General features: G+C 46.8%; 1 long non-coding RNA gene across 1 annotated transcript; it reads left to right on the forward strand.

Moving 5' to 3' along the window:
• The first annotated feature begins 2,602 nt into the window (after positions 1 to 2,602).
• LOC144132614 (uncharacterized) lies at positions 2,603 to 6,490 on the forward strand. The gene is made up of 2 exons (XR_013314877.1): positions 2,603 to 2,943; positions 3,696 to 6,490. It is a non-coding gene; the product is annotated as an uncharacterized LOC144132614 (long non-coding RNA).
• The last annotated feature ends 10,087 nt before the right edge of the window (positions 6,491 to 16,577 follow it).

Raw genomic sequence — 16,577 nt, forward strand, 5'->3', positions numbered from 1 at the left:
CTGGTAACTGCTCGCGGCATTCTGATCTCTGTAAGAGCGCTCTTTCAGTCGTTGCCTGCAGCAGCACGAGTTTTTGTGACTCAAGCTGCGCCTCCCGTAGCTCGTCGAAGCTGTTTTGCAATCCCAGGGCCACGGCATTTTCTTTACACGTGAGCTGTTTTGCAATCCCAGGGCCACGGCATTTTCTTTACACGTGTTGTGTGGAAGTCGGAGTGCTGTAATGCGCTTTGCATAGCATGACCTCCACTTGTTCTATTTAGCTCTTCTTGAAGCACTGGTAGGGCAGGCTGTAGGGGATTCGGCAAACTTCCAGGTGTCTGACTAGTTTTAAGTATCCTATTCGGGAATTCCATGTCGCCTGTTGGTGATGCAGGTCATCATGCGTGCGACTTGCAGCGTTGTTGAATTTGAGCAAGGTAAAAGTGGGAGTGCTGCTTGGATGGATTTAGCCTACATGGCCGAGAAACGTATTGTTGTCTCTTTCAGTATAGGCGTTCCATTCAGGTCCGCCTTGAGTTTCAGGTCCTCACTGGTAAGGATGGTCCGGTTTTCCTTGCCTCTCTAGACTCGCAGCAGTTCCGATCTCTCAGTCGAGCATGCGAATGCTCGTTCTCTGAGAAATATCTCTACACGAATGGCCGCTTCCTGTAGTCTGTCTTCCTTCTCCCCAAGGGAGCCGGTGTTTCTCAAACGGTGTTTCTCGCAGTGTATGCCGACGGTCGTTGTCGGAATACACTGCGTGCCTGATGCCTTCAATCTTCTCTAGTCTTCTAGCTAGGCTCATCATGGCTATGTTGAAAAGTATGGGTGAGATGGCTGACCCTTGGAGTGTATACTTGCTTGGCCAGTGAATTTTGCCTGATTGAAGGACTCCCATGCCGATGGTGCCAATTCTATTGGACAGGCAAACTTTTGACGTTGCCGTGGATACCGCCTCCACAGTCGAGATCACCTAGGCCGGTACGTAAGGATCGCTTCGTGGCTATCGTTATATAATCGCCTTGATGTCCAAGGCGGCTATGATATTTTCACGAGTTCGAGGTACGTTTCGAAGTAGATCTTGTATTTGGAGGAGCACGTCCTATGTCGAATGTTTTGCTCTGAAGCCGAACATGGTATAGGGTACACGGTTTTCTATTGCATGATTTTTTTGCAGTCTCAGCGTCCCCACCCGCTCGTAAAGCTTGCCAAGGCGCCACGTGAGCGGGATGGGCCTGTGAGTTTCAATTTGGTGCTTTTACCAGGTAAAGGTTTCATTATTCGGCGTGTTTTCTATCTTCGGGAAGCGTTTCCGCCTCTCAATGTTTAAGAAAGTTTACGGGCTGTTCTGTGAGGTCGTCGCTCAGGTTGCGGATGAGGGCGCTGTCGAATCTGTCCGCTCCTGCTGCAGTGATTCCGGTCCGGTTCCTTATGGCCGCGTAAGCTTTTTCCACAGTTAAGAGGCTGTCGTGTTCCTGGTTTTCGGTTGCCCGTATGATATGTTCCTTGCTTTCACGGAGAGGTTGTGATCGCCGAAACATTTTGTGCCTGGCGTCTCTAGCAGGGCGGTGTAAAATGCCCCGGAAGGAGTGGATGAACTTCTGGATAGCTTTTTTTGTTTTTCGATTTGAGTTTGGTTGGATCGGTTAGTGGTCCTAGGAGTTTTCAAGTTTGGGCCGTGCCTAGAATTCTCCTAAGCAATTCGCTAAGTTTTTCCCAATTTTGCTTCGCCAGTTGCATCAAGTATTCTTTAGATATTGCCGAGATTTCTGTTGTCTGTAGTTTTGATTCCCTGTCGTACTTTTGCTTCAGCCATCTTTTTGTGACACTGCGTCTGGCTTCTCATATTCTGAGGATCTGAGTCGGTGCCCGTCTACTTGAGGCTTGGTTGTAGTTCTCCTTATATGTTTGTATTTTTCCCGCGCTTCTCAAGCATGCCGCTCCATTCCTCCAGTGATTCAATATCGCCTTCAGATCAGTTGCACACCCCGCGAAACGCGTCTGTGATTTTTGTTCCTCGAGTCTGGCGTCTTATCTTGTCCGATAATATTCGCTTCCGGAGGGTAAGGAGATCACTGCCTATATTTTCCGTCGTGTTCTCCTAATGTGAATCTCTTGTCTTCCTTAAGAAGGTGAGCCCCGGGCAAGTGTCCATGATCACACTATTCCAGATTACCGTGGGGTTCGCGGGATCTGTAATTAGACTGCGGCCAAAGTATTCCACTACATCCGCTAATGTTCTTCCCTTGATGTCTTTTTTGTGGTATCCCGAACTCCCGCCCATGGCATTGAAATCTACAACGAAGATGAGTGTATTTCCTTTGGCCACCTTGTGCGCTCGGAGAATGAGTTCGACAAATTGGCCTTTTCTTTATATAAGGTGTCTGTTTACATTCTTACCGAATATTTTCTTTCCCTGTCGCTTTTTAGGAATGATTTCTACAAGCACGTGCTCTATATGGGTGTCGGCGATGGCATATTGCCTGATGGCGATGACGGCTTTTGTGACAAGGCTGGCCGCTTTAACTTCGCGTACCATTTTCTTAGGGAGCCTACATGTCGCGCCCCCTCCCGGCTTAGGGTGGTGACTTCCTTTGACACAGCACATGCCGCCTCCCGCTAAGACCCATGTTGCCAGCGCGTGTGTTGTCATGGTTACGGGAAGACGCCGCGCCATCTTGTTCCCCGCCGTGCATAGGCGCGCATTAGCTGCTGCAGCAGTTGCGTCTTCATCGCCGTTCATCGTTGAGTGGGACAGTCACATGTTGTCGGTTGTTGCACTAAGTGCGCCAGAAAGCTTACGCAGCAGCAATGCCCGCGTGTTGCGTTCCGCAGTGCTCGAACCACTGCAGGAAGGGCACACGGATGTTTCGTTTCCCGGCTGACTCCAACCGAAGAAAACGTTGGCTGGCACAAGTAAAGCGAGACTGCTGGGAACCCACTGCTGCTTCTCGCATATGTTCTGTGAGTACCGTACCTTTTTCTCTTTTGTTACCTGCTCGCTTGCCATGTTTGGTGTACTGTGCTTCACGTTTACGATAATTAAACCACGGCCGCCTCGAACGGCGTGCGCGGCGTGGGTTTGATAACAGGCTACGCATTGCGGGCGTGGGTGCAATCTTCTCGTTAGTTTTTTGATGCTCTGGCGGCGTGTCTCGAGCACCAAGGGCGAGAAGCAACGGTTCGCATTCGCCCTCGCTGACTGTAATTTTCACGCGAGTGCACTCACGATATATTGGCGCCCGCTTCCTTGTTTGCGCTGTAATACATGCGCCAAGACTCATGTCAGAGAACATGACTGAGGTAGTGAAAATAAATTTCTACATCTCTCAGACATTGTACTCGTTCGCTGTTTCGTGAGCGCTGTGGTCGGAGGAACTTATTTTCAGTCAGGTCTGGTTATCTAGGCACCGTTCTGCTGTACGACGCTATTCGGTAGAAAAAGATTGGAAACCCAAGATCAGACTAAAAGAACACATTTTGTATATGCCCGGTTACTGGCATGCATATGAAGCCTTTAGGAAGCCCTTATCCAGTTTTTTTAGCTTGGCACTATAGGCTGGTAAAAGACTGCATGTGAAAACATTACAGCAGGTAGAAACAGCTCTGTAGTTGTAACGCTAGTCATGTTCCGGTTTGCAGCATTTGTCACAGTTATGTGCAGGTATGAATATACTTCTTGATGCTTATGAAGTACTTGCTGCCATTCATTTCAGGCACAATTTGAAGAAACAAGTTTCGAGCAAAACAGACAGATGGCTTAAAGAAGCTAAGGCCAGATGCGGTTCCCACACTTTTTACTTATCGAGGTAAGCTTCTAATTTTGATCCATCTCTTAAATACAACTCTGCCTGATTCATATGAAATGTTTGCAAAGAAATTTGTCTACACGTATACGGTAGTGCTGTGGTTGCTTTGTGCAAGCTCAAAAATGTGCGCTCATCTGCTTTTAGAAGGCTGCAAAGAAAGGTTCATCACCATCAGCATTTCAAGGTCCATAGCAGGACGAAGCCTATCCTACTGACTTCCCTTTAACCGGTTCCTGTGCCATCTGTGGCCACATTATCCACACAAACTTCTTGGTCTATTGATATGGCTTTTATATCCAAGCATTCCTACAGCGCATGTTTGCATCAGCATCTAGATCCCTAGCTAGAAATTTGTTGGGATCCATGCAATTCATTTCTTGTAAAACTAAATCGCGGGCATAAAAAAATATGTATATTGCACGTTATTGTAGGATCATGCATTCGAACAGCACCTCCAAACATAAAATCACCTTAAGCCGTGTTTTAACGGCTTCTGCATTACCTCTGGCTCATTTTTCACTGTAGATTGAAAAAAAATGAATGAATGACAATTGAAATCTTCCGTGTAAGCCATAAAGGTATAAAGTATGGCACTAAACAAAACTTTTGCCACCTAACTCTCTGCCTACCCCTACTATATTTGCTTTTCTTGAACACCCACTGCTTCTCTAAGGGACTACTGTTTATCTTCTCCACACATTACATGCACTCATATATATGATACTAAGATCCAAAACGTAACACACAGATATAGCCTTGTATTCAAAGAGCACAAGGCCACCTATAGTGTGTTTATACTTTGTATAGCATCGTTTTTTCTTTATAATTCACCCGACGCCTGCGAGAAAGGGGGCGTCTAGAATCAAACAAATATCCTGTAGCAGACTGCATTCTGTGCTGTCTCATTTGTTCTATGTCACCTGGCACAGAAGCTAAAATGGCAACATTCAGGACGATTAGTAATTCTAGTTGCATCAATGGTACCTCAGCTGCTAACACAACCTGCTGTTGAGCACAATTTTGCACGACTGAATCATTGCCAGTCGTAGCATGCTTTCCGACGCTGTTAAATATGCACTGGCGGTAAGAAATCTAAAGCCCCCCAGTACAGCTTTGGGATCTTAAAACCCAACTGATATTACTACTCCTGAAGTTTGTTTGGAAGTTTTATGCAGGTACTAGGTTGCTCTTCTGTAAATGCAGAATTCCTGCAGTTCTTGAGTGTAGTGCTACCCTATTGACTGAATTTTTTATTTCAGCCATCCAGAAACACCGGAAGCCTCCGAAGAAGCGGTCTTGCTTTCGTCCGGCCACGCCAACGCAAAGCCCAGTACTTGACCCCACTGGAAATGAACCATGTGATAGTGCTGCTCTAGAGCCTGTCTTCGCATCAACAGCCGAACAAACACAAGACTCGGCTGTGAGTGACAGCATGAGTTCCCAGGACACTGTCAGTCAACTACAATGTGCTCAGGTACCAGGGTATGATCTACCTTTAACAACCACCTTGCTGCCGCCCAAAGCTGTCGACACTGTTATCTATGCAGACAGCGTTGCCCATTCCTTTCTAAGAACAGATAAAGCCAGTGGGAAGATTCCACTGATGCAAGTCGACTTCCTCTGCCCGCAGCTTCACCCATGGAGGCCGAATCCTTAAGCGCTGAAAGGTCACAGCATAGTAATGAGCGATCAAGTAAAGAAATACCTCAAGCTGCATTCACACTTGGTTCAAGTACGGCTTCAACTGACTTGTCTCTTCAAAGACAGAATGCTGAGCTTTATCGGATTGCTGGTTTAATTGGGTTGACCGCGTTGTCAGGAAAATCGGTCACCGCTATTGGCTGGAGGGAAACGGTCGGGGGCATCTGCCACTACTTCCTTGGGTTGCACCCGAATATAGCACTCTGACACTTTCACTGTGTATGTCGTGTGTACTTTGCTCGCCTGTAAATTGTTCACGTCTTTCAGCATATTTTTATGTCACCTCTCTGTAGCAAGCTGTTGCTTGCAAATTGTGTGCACTAACCAATGAAGCTGCTTTGCTTCAGTCAGCATTTGGAAATAGCAAACTGATTTACAGTGCGTGCCACTAGTGTGTTCATCAAAGGTGAAGTTTTTAGGAGCAAGTGTTGGAACTAGATGCAAATGTGTAAACCATTGTTTCAAGTCTTTTGTGAAGTGCGTAACAGTCTTATTATTGTGGCTGGAGCATCACTACCATGCCTTGCATTATTTAGGGGCTGTAAAACATACGCTCCCACAGAGTTGCCGTGGTGTTTCTCATTATCATTTGGGTTGTTTGCATTACTAGTCCTGCTAATTTAGCCCATTTATTGTGTCCTCTGTACTGCACTCATGCAATTTGCTCATGGCTATCAGTATATTTTGTTTTATGTAGAAGTGTTCATTGAGCAACGAAGCTGCTTTATTTCGGTCAATGTTTAAAAATAATAAGCCTGTTTGCAATTACACCATTAGTGTGCGCACCAGATATGTTTTACAGGAGTGACTGATATGTGTACAAAAATTTCACTGGTTTCACAGATGCTGATAATGGAAAAATGTAATTTCATATGCACTTTAGCTGGCTGCGGATGCTTATATATTCTGTCAGTTTGCTTGAGAAAGAATATGAGCACCTCCCCTTTAATTGACAGTTGCCAGAAGTGTGTCGGCAATAAAAAAAGCTTCTTGAATGTTTACACGAAGGCGTCTGAAAATGTTATTTGGTTTCTTGATTTTAGGTTTTCTCACTTGTCCCATTGTTTGTATTCCTCCTCTTTCTCTGATTCCATTCCAGCAAGTCTCATGTTACACTCTGAACATTTGAGCCTCCTACTGAACACCCTGTGTAAGTTAGTTTCTCAGCACACGTGGAAAAATGGTAGGCAATGTGAAATGAAGCACTGCTTTAATGTTAACTCAATGGCAATCTGTACAAAACTAAGACGCTTACAACACTCGATCTTAATTTGTTAACATCAGCCTCAAGATTCCCTATATTTTTTTAAGTATGTTTATACCTTTTGCTGAAGCTACAGTGTGCTAGTATGGGGTTGCATAGCTCATTGCGTAGAGCATGTGTAATTGCTCACAGAAGAGCAAAATGCACAAACTAATGGTACATTGCACACGCAAATGCCATTGTGATATCGGTAATAGAACTACTGGGGCACTTAAGTCTCTTCCCGTGCTGTGAATGCATAAGCATTAGGTGCTACTGTTTTGTTTCTGTTGCGTGGTTTTATTTTGAACCTACATAGACCGGCGTTAGCTCGGGTTACCGTTCCATTTTCGATTCTACTCATCGAGACCTTTCAACGATATATGACGATGCTATAGCATTAGGTTCAATTTTACATCAAATAACTAATTAATGGTAATTAAGACCTGCGATTACTCCGTTGGAATTATACTTGACATAAGCTATCAAACGATGTATAGCTTGATGATGGAGCATAACGATTGATTTTTAATCACGGTTATCTAATTAATGGTCGGTAAGACAAGATTAGTTCAGTGCAATTGTACTCAACATAAGCTATCCAGCGACTTAGTGATGTAGCGTAAATTTCAATTACATTACAATTACTAATTACCGGTAATTAATTGAGACCTACAATTAGTCCGGTGCAATTATACTCGACATAAGCTATCCAACGATAGAACACTTGCGGCGATTATGCCCGACATAAGCTACACAGCCACTACGGCCACATTCTGTACAGGCCGCGCATGAACCAAGTAATTGATAAGGATTAAAAAGTGGGCCTGCGTAATCTTTTGATTACCGTCATAACATTAAATTCTGAACGCCCAACACCTAAGCTAGGTTAGTGCTCATCGTGAGGAGGAACCCTTTTTACGTAATTGATAAGCGCTGCCTTTTGGCGTGATGACGCGCGCAGAGGAGAGACCCGTTCTGAGTGTAATGCACCGTCGCTGAGAACTGCTGTATGTCGTCGGAACGGCGTCATCTGTTGGTACTAACTTCGAAAGAAACGCCGATAAACTAGAATATAAACTAATGTTGTAGATCGCCCCAGCGACCACGCCACTGAAAGCCGGGGATGATCTCTTCAAGGGGAACAACATGGCTGCCCGTCATGTTTAGCGGCCGTTTTCGGCAACACTGGGAGAGATGTCACCACCCTAAGCCAGGCGGCAGGTATGTAGGCTCCCTACATTTTCTTGGAGTACGATTACTTGGGGGAGGGGGATGAGTTGTGTGCTTAGATATTGTTTTATGAGACGCTGCTTCGTGCGGTAGTTTCTGCAGTTTCAAAATAATAATAATAATAATAATAATAATAATTGGTTTTTGGTGGAAAGGAAATGGCGCAGTATCTGTCTCATATATCGTTGGACACATGAACCGCGCCGTAAGGGAAGGGATAAAGGAGGGAGTGAAAGAAGAGAGGAACAAATAGGTCCGTAGTGGAGGGCTCCGGAATAATTTCGACCACCTGGGGATCTTTAACGTGCACTGACATCGCACAGCACACGGGCGCATTAGCGTTTTTCCTCCATAAAAACGCAGCCGCCGCGGTCGGGTTCGAACCCGGAAACTCCGGATCAGTAGTCGAGCGCCCTAACCACTGAGCCACCGCGGTGGGGTGCAGTTTCATTGCCAAATACCTAAAAATCCTTGTTCTTGCTGACACGTGTTCATCATGTTTACGTGTTGCTGGTGCTGTCTTGTTCACTAGCGAAATCCGTTAGCGCTGGACGGCTGTATGCTCTTTCTCTAATGATTTCGGTATGTCTTTGCTTTCGGAGTGCGCTTTTGATATCTGAGATCTACCCTGGGAAATGTGCTTCCATATGTTGGATTTGCGGATGGATCTGCTGCATCATATCCTGCATCATTTGCTGCATCATTTGTTGCATTCGTGTTTCAAGGCTTCCCTCGTTGAATGCCCGTGGTTGTCTTTTTGGAAGGGCTATTGTCATGTCGAGTTCCCGCTGTTATTCTTTTATTGTTCTTGTGAATTCCTCCACTTTCTGTTCGAGCTCATTTTATTTAGTTCAAGCGAGTTCTTTCTCGAGTCTGAGCGCATCGCTGTTCGCGTCTTTCGTTTCTCTGGCACGATTACCTGTGTTGTTTGTATTTGTGTGGTTTGTGTTACTACGCTTTCCTACCAGTGCGAAGCACTGGTCGAAGCCCACCTTAGGTTGCTGCCGCTTCCTTCTTCGTCTTCTTCTTCACCTTCACCTCAACAAACATGGGACATACCCGCGTGGGGGAATTCGCCAAGGTAGATTATTTTTCTTCTGCTCTTGTTTGTTCCCCTCCTGTGGGCTGACTGGGGCAGAGGTGGGCAAGAGACCTCGATCAGCTCCTCGATGTCCCGCCCTCTGAGCTAAGTTTTCGCTTGTGCGGTCGCCCGCGTTTGTCGCTGGGTCCTGCTCCGATGGATTTTAACGCGACAGCTTTAAGGAGCTCGTGTCGCAGAAAGGCGGGTGTCGTCGGCGTCTTTGGCCGTGAGCGAAAAATGGTGCATCTCAGTGGACACCTGAACCGCGCCGTAAAGGACGGGATTTTCCTTCCCTTACGGCGTGGAATGGGTTTCCAGCGAGAATTGAGCGAGGCGTCATTTCCTTTCCTTAAAACCAGTTTCCACTTCAATTTCCTTCCCTTGCGGCCGGGTTCGGGTGTCCGCCGAGATATGCGAGACAGGCGTCCTTTGCTTTCCTTCAAAAATTTTATTTTCATTTTCCTTCCCTTACGACGCGGTTCGGGTGGCCACCGAGATGTGTTTCTTTTCCTTAAATTGTCCGGGCAAGGGGTCGCACCAAAGGACGATGCGTTCCGTGGATTCCTTCGAAATGCTGCAATAGTGTGTAGCGTCCTCCTCTAAAAGGTGAAACTTAAGCGTCCTCGAAATTTTTGGTCTTGCTTTCTTCAGTCTGTCCTGGTACCCCCTTGATACGGTGCGGTGTGCCCCGCAGCTTATTCCGCACTTGGCCGCACACACGTGGTCGCCGGACGGTGTTTTGCACTCCCCACACGCCGCACACAGTAATTTTTGTGCGGGGCATACCTCGGAGCGGTCTCCTTGCTGGAAGCATACGTAGCAGACTTGCCGTGTGGAGCTGTACTGGAAACACGATACTTCACCTGCGTAGTAGATGAATTTCGGCAAGATCGGGCCATCAAGCGTGATCACTGCCGTCTAGAATTTCCCGAGCATCTTCACCGGGAGTATGGTCACTGTTTGAGCTCCAACTCGTAGGTGTGCTTTGATCTCTTCGGGAGACGTGTCTGGGTCTACACCTTCGATTACGCTGCGGAAGACGTCTTGCGGAGCTGCCACGTAATCGTTTACATCCTAAGACTTTCCGACGAATTTGAGACGGCTAATGTGCCACACTAGCTGACACGTTTGCTCGTGCAGTGTGCTAACGATAGTATTGTTTGGTCCAGTGCGAAGCCATACAAGTAAGTCTTCGTCCCTACATTTTTGGTCGCACGCTATGACAATGGCGCGCGCTACTTGGCGGGTGGTGAGTGATTTCACCGTGAGCTCTTTCGCAGGTCGAATAATAATTTTGAAGTAGCCTCTCGGGAGTGGCGGCATTCTTCGCTTAGGCCTACTCTGCTCCCTCGGTCCAGTTAGGCTGCAGCCGGTCGCATCGCCTGGTGATTTTCCATCGTGCGGTTGGGCGGCCGAGCCGGCTCCCATGCCTTTCCATTGTCCTCGGGTTCGAAGTTTTCTCTGCACTTGGATTGTACAAGCTCCCAGCTGGCATCATTGTTGTACCCGGATGTCTCCGACGAGGAGCCGGATGGCATTCCTTCGTCAGCGTCTCCTAAGTCAGCGTCATACATCTCTTGGAATTCCTTAAGTAGAACGGTTGGTGGTTAAAGCGACCCATCCTTGGCTTGGTTGGGCCCCGTTGTATGATCCGTTTTCGAAGCGGCGTCGATGCTAGGCGTCGGCGTAGTCGATAGACCAACAACCCATGCTCTCCCGATATGGAGCTGGGCGCACCGTCAGGTTTAGCGCCCTGACGAGCCCTTTGAAAACTTCAAGTCCAGTAGAAAGCCGATAAATGGCCCTACCGCCTGAAAGTTGTTACCGAGGGGATACAGTACTGATCTTTTCGTTCCGAATAAGATTCGGTGGAGACGAAGAGTTGGTCCCTCGAAACAACGAGTACAAAAGCACGCCTTATTTTAACATTTCTGCGGGACATTGATCTCGTCTCTAAATTGTGACAGCAAGAACGAACTATTTGTCTACTATGGTCTTCGGGTGAATGTGTGCGTAGGTGGTGTCTTCTGGAGCGGACCATGTTATACTGCGAGGGGACGTGTGCTTGGATAGTGGCACTGCAATGAAATACGTTCTACTGTTACTGAGTATGTGCATAGATGGTGACTTCTCGAGTGGACTTTGTTCTGCTGTGAGTTAATGTGTGCATAGATGCTGACTGCGAGAATGGAATTTGTACTATTATAAGAGACTGTGCTCGTAGCGGGGAAGACCCGACAGGTTTTAGGTTGTTATTAACATATGAGGTTACGTTCAGGCAATAGCAGGCAGACTAAGCAAGGCTACTTCCACCTGTAGTATACATCTCAAAACAACTTACCGAGCCCAAGAAGTGAGGAATGCCGGAACGGAGAGAGGGACGGCTAGCGAAACGACGGCGCCAAGAAACGAGATTGACAATCCGCAAGAGAAGCCGCGTCTTCGTCAGCTAAGCTATCGTGTGCACACTACATTTAACTGCAGCAAAACCATAAGCAAGCTTTTTTAGTTCAATAATAAATTTAATCACTACTCGTCGCTTGTACACGTTCAAAACATTGCCCTGTTATCGATTGTTCAATAAATGACTGCAAAGGCTGCGCGACTGCAAATGGAGCCGCTATTTCAGGTTTAAAAAAAGTTGTATTGACCACAGAGAGCGTCATATCGTAGACTAGCTTCAATAAATTATCGCCTCTTTCTATCGAACTCGTTTCGCAATAATTTGGGCCGAGATGAAACAAAACATTGCATTGCGTATTTTGCGCAAAGATGTTAAATCAGAAAAAAATGTTGATGTATAAAAATAGGATATATAGAAATTAAAGCTTAAAATTCTGGAAATGCACAGTGGACAAAAAAAAAAGCTGGAGGACGCCTAACGACAATAATAATAATAATTGGTTTTTGTGGAAAGGAAATGGCGCAGTATCTGTCTCATATATCTTTGGACACCTGAACCGCGCCGTAAGGGAAGGGATAAAGGAGAGAGTGAAAGAAAGGAAGAATAGGTGTCGTAGTGGAGGGCTCCGGAATAATTTCGACCACCTGGGGATCTTTAACGTGCACTGAGATCGCACAGCACACGGGCGCCTTAGCGTTTTTTCTAACGACAACAACAATTGGTTTTTGGGGAAAGGAAATGGCGCTGTATGTCTCATATATCGTTGGACACCTGAAGCGCGCCGTAAGAGAAGGGATAAAGGAGGCAGTGAAGGAAGAAAGGAAGAAAGACGTGCCGTAGTGGAGGGCTCCGGAATATTTTCGACCACTTGGGGCTCTTTAACATGCACTAACATCGCACAGCACACGGACGACTTAGCGTTTTTCCTCTATAAAAACGCAGCCGCCGCGATCGGATTCGAACCCGGGACCTCCGAATCGGCTACTTTCTGCCTTTAGTCTCTGAGCACCTATTTTAACCCTTCATTTATGGCGCGGTTCAGGTGCCCGCCGATATGTGAAAAAGATACTGTGCAATTTCCTTCCCCCTGCCCTCCCTTTCCCCACCAAAAAATTTTCAAGGATGCCGCCTAAACGCTCTCCTGTGTTTACAGCAAGCAACCGTGTGCGCGCTAATGAACGCTAGCGAAAATGTCGTGAAGCGACCAATTTTAGTTTTTAATCAACATCACGACACATCAGCGACACAAGCAGCAGCACCACGCTAAAGGCTTTCGCCTCACCTCACTTTGGGTCTACAAAGTTCCTCCCTGAAATTTTCCGAACCAGGGCCTTTGGCGTTCGTTACCGGTACGCTTCCATTCCGCCACGACGGCTCGACGCTTGAACGTGAATAAAGGCGAGTCTAGTGAATGCACGGGTTTCTTAGAAACGTACCTTCGAGGTCTGCACTGCAGTACATGAATAATTACGAGCATGCAAATTGGAGATCTTGGAATTAGGCGAATACCGTGCGTTTCCTGTAAATTTCTTCCGTGTTTGGCATGCAGTGATATAGCCATCGTGTGGCTCCCACAAACCCCCCCCCCTCACCCCTTCGTCATGCATGGCACTGGCACAGCAGATGGCGTGCGCGTAGGCGACCTTTCCGCGTTGTAGTTGTTGTTAGCGGCTATTCATTGAAAATTAATGTGGATTAGCTCAGCTAATACAGGATACACAAAGCGAAAGATGGCGTAGACTGTGTTCATTGGCGTTTTCGTTGTCAATGTTCTAGACGGCGATGGCTTTCAGTAAACGAAGGGCGCATAACTGGCTCCCTGCTTAATAGGGCGCCTCATTCGCGCTTGGATACATGTGGCGGTGGTGAGAGAGAGATGTGGCCTGAATGCGTTATCGTGAGAGCGTTGGGGCTGACATGCCGAACTGCAGCAATAGCTAGGTCACAGCGTTCATTTGGTGACCAATCTCTCGCGGTCAACCATTAACTGCATACCACCTTTCAGGGCGGCAGGGAGGGCACACTGCCTAACCATTGTGCGGAACGCATTCAAAGCAGACTTTTGCAGTTGGGCACCAACGCCACGTACATGAAAGCGAAAATGAGGTCTCCGCTGACCCACGGGGCCGGTCGCGCGCTTTCGTTTCGTGAAAATAAACGGCCTTTGCACAGTTGTCAACGCCAATGAACTCTATGAACGCCTTCCGCTCATTTGTTTTGTTTGGTTTTTGACGAAAGGAAATGGCACAGCAACCGTCTCCAATATCTCGGTGGACACCCGAATCGCGCCTTAAAGAGAGAGATACAGGAGGGAGAGAAAGAAGAAAGAGAGAATTGAAAGCTAGATTTTGAGGAAAGGGGAGAGAAATATCTGCGGCGAGGCGCGCGTTATGACGTCATGTGCCTCCTCGGGGCACCGCCACGGTAAAATCGCTAGTTCGCGGCCAGTAACGCATAGGCTTTAATAAAGTAGCAATGCAGGGAAAAATGTTGCCAGCCGCGGTATCGGCCAATAAAACCTGAAGCACGTGAGTAGCGACTAGCGTCAATAAGTGGACAGGGAGAGGGACAGAAAGGCAGAGCGATAGTACGAAAAAATAGGGGTAGGGGATCAAGTGTCGTTCGTTTCTGAACAGGTGTGATTTGACCGCTGTCATGTACCAGTGCTAGTGTGGAGCAGCGTCTGTGTTGATTTCAGAGTCTCCCTAGAAAATAATAATAATAATAATATTTGGTTTTTGGGGAAAGGAAATGGCGTTGTATCTGTCTCATATATAGTTGGACACCTGAACCATGCCGTAAGTGAAGGGGACAGGAGGGAGTGAAAGAAGAATGGAAGAGGTACCGTAGTGGAGGGCTCCGGAATAATTATGACCACATGGGGATTTTTATCGTGCACTGACATCGCGCAGCGCACGGGCGCCTTAGCGTTTTTACTCCATAAAAACGTAGCGGCCGCAGTCGGGTTCCAAACCCGCGATATCCGGATAACAGTCGAGCGCCATAACCACTGAGCCGCCGCGGCGGGTGTCTTTTGATTCCGAGTTCCCGGGTTCGAACCTGACCGCAGCGACTGCGTTTTTATGGAGACCAAACGCTAAAGCGTCGGTGTGCTGTGCGAAGTAGACGTTAAAGATCCCCAGCTGGTCGAAATTATACCGGAGCCCTCCGGAGTTATTATTATTATAGGGAGGAAATAATAATAACAATAATTGGTTTTTATGGAAAGCAAATGGCCCAGTATCTGCCGCAGATATCGCTGGACACCTGAACCGCTCCGTAAGCGAAGGGATAAAGGAAGGAGTGAACGAAGATAGGAAAGAAGAGGTGCGTAGTAGAGAGCTCCTGAATAATTTCAACCACCTGGGGATCTTTAACGTGCACTGACATCGCACAGCACACGGGCGCCTTAGAGTTTTGCCTGCATAAAAACGCAGCCGCCGCGGTCGGGTTCGAACCCGGAAGCTCCGGAGCAGTAGACGAGCGCTCTAACCACTGAGCCTCCGCGGCGGGTTTTGAGGAAAGGCGAGGTGCGGCGCAGCGCGGAACACCGGTGCCTCGGTGCAACTTCTGATGAGAATGGATTTTTATGGCGCAACGTATTCTGCGCCAAAGAACGCCATGGCACAAGGTATATTTACATCGAAGCTGTATACCTGTATCGTCCAAGGATATTTACCTGTATCGTCCAAGGATTTACGCCATGCTAAAAATTGAAGGTTACTCCGAGAGAAAAATTACCCAACAATGAAGACTGAGATATAAAAACATCGTAAATAAAAAGTAAAAAATATATAAATTTATATACATACATAAAATGAGAGAGAATTTTTATTTTTAAAAAATTGAAAAAAGAATAAAAGCAAAAACACAAAAAGAAATATATATAAATGGTAAATCTTTCAAAACAGGCATACTGCATACAGCTCAGTACTTGTGTACATTCAGAAGAAAATTGGCGTTGGTTTAGCTGTGGTTAAACCTCGAGTGACGCGATAGCTACAGCTGGCCCAGTGGAGTTTGCTCAGTTTAATTGCAAAGTCAGTCTTTCGCCGCTCCGATTCTCTGGGCGTTCCTTCTTCATCATCGTCCCAATTGACACGGCGCATGCGCACAGCTGTTGCAGCTTGGTTTCGCCGGCGCGCCGCCCCGCCAACAGGAGCAGCTGGTCCACACCATGTGACCAACCACGTGACGAACCACGTGACCATACACGGCACCGCGCCGGTGGCAGCTGCTCTGCCCCACGTGACGGTGGCCGCGCCGCAATGCCGTGGCTGCGCCGCCACCGCCACGGCGCCGTGAAGCTGAAGGCTCGAAATGCTACCTTAATGTAGGTATCACTGCAAAAATACAAAACAAGCATCAAGACCACATGACGGATGATAAGGTGCGTGCGAACAATCGAAACATCGTTTTACAAATGAAACTCAACCACCGTTCATGGTTCATAGCAGTGTATATCATACCGATCATAATACAGTCGTGAATGTCGTTGTGTAAATATTGGGTAATTAAGTACATTTTTTTTTGTCTCTGATTTCAATTAAATTCATCTTCAATTCAATTTATTTTCCCATCTACACATGCTGAGTGCCGACAAAAGCAGCCAGAAATTGTGGCTAGACATGCCTCTCAGCCCCTACATTGCAGGGCGGCAGGCAACATGCAAAGTACATACACAAGAAGCGGGCAAAAATACAAACAATGGTTGGGAATAACGGTTGGGACGGCATTAGAAGAAACAATAAGGAATGAAGCGTACACAAAAAATGATAGTAAAAAAGCAACAGAAAAATATACTCCATAGAAAAACATGTCTTTGCGTATTCAAACTATTTGTTATTCTTTGTAGTGCCTCGTGTGTGAATTTTGAATTCACGTCACAGTGGGTAATTGGGCGTCGTTCTACAGCTTCGCTGTCCGACCACCTTCACAGCGATGATAGGGCGCGTGTACAGAAAGAGAACACCGTTTCACAAAGGCAACTCAGCCAGCCACCGTTCATAGTTCATGCACTGATTTAACCTTAGCAAAGCATATCTGTATAGCTAGAACTGAAAATCTCGGTGTATATCATACTGATCATAAAGCCGTCGCGAAAGTCGTTTGAGTTGTAATAAATGG

Source organism: Amblyomma americanum, chromosome 5 (genome assembly GCF_052857255.1).
Source record: "Amblyomma americanum isolate KBUSLIRL-KWMA chromosome 5, ASM5285725v1, whole genome shotgun sequence".
Classification (NCBI taxonomy): Eukaryota; Metazoa; Arthropoda; class Arachnida; order Ixodida; family Ixodidae; genus Amblyomma; species Amblyomma americanum.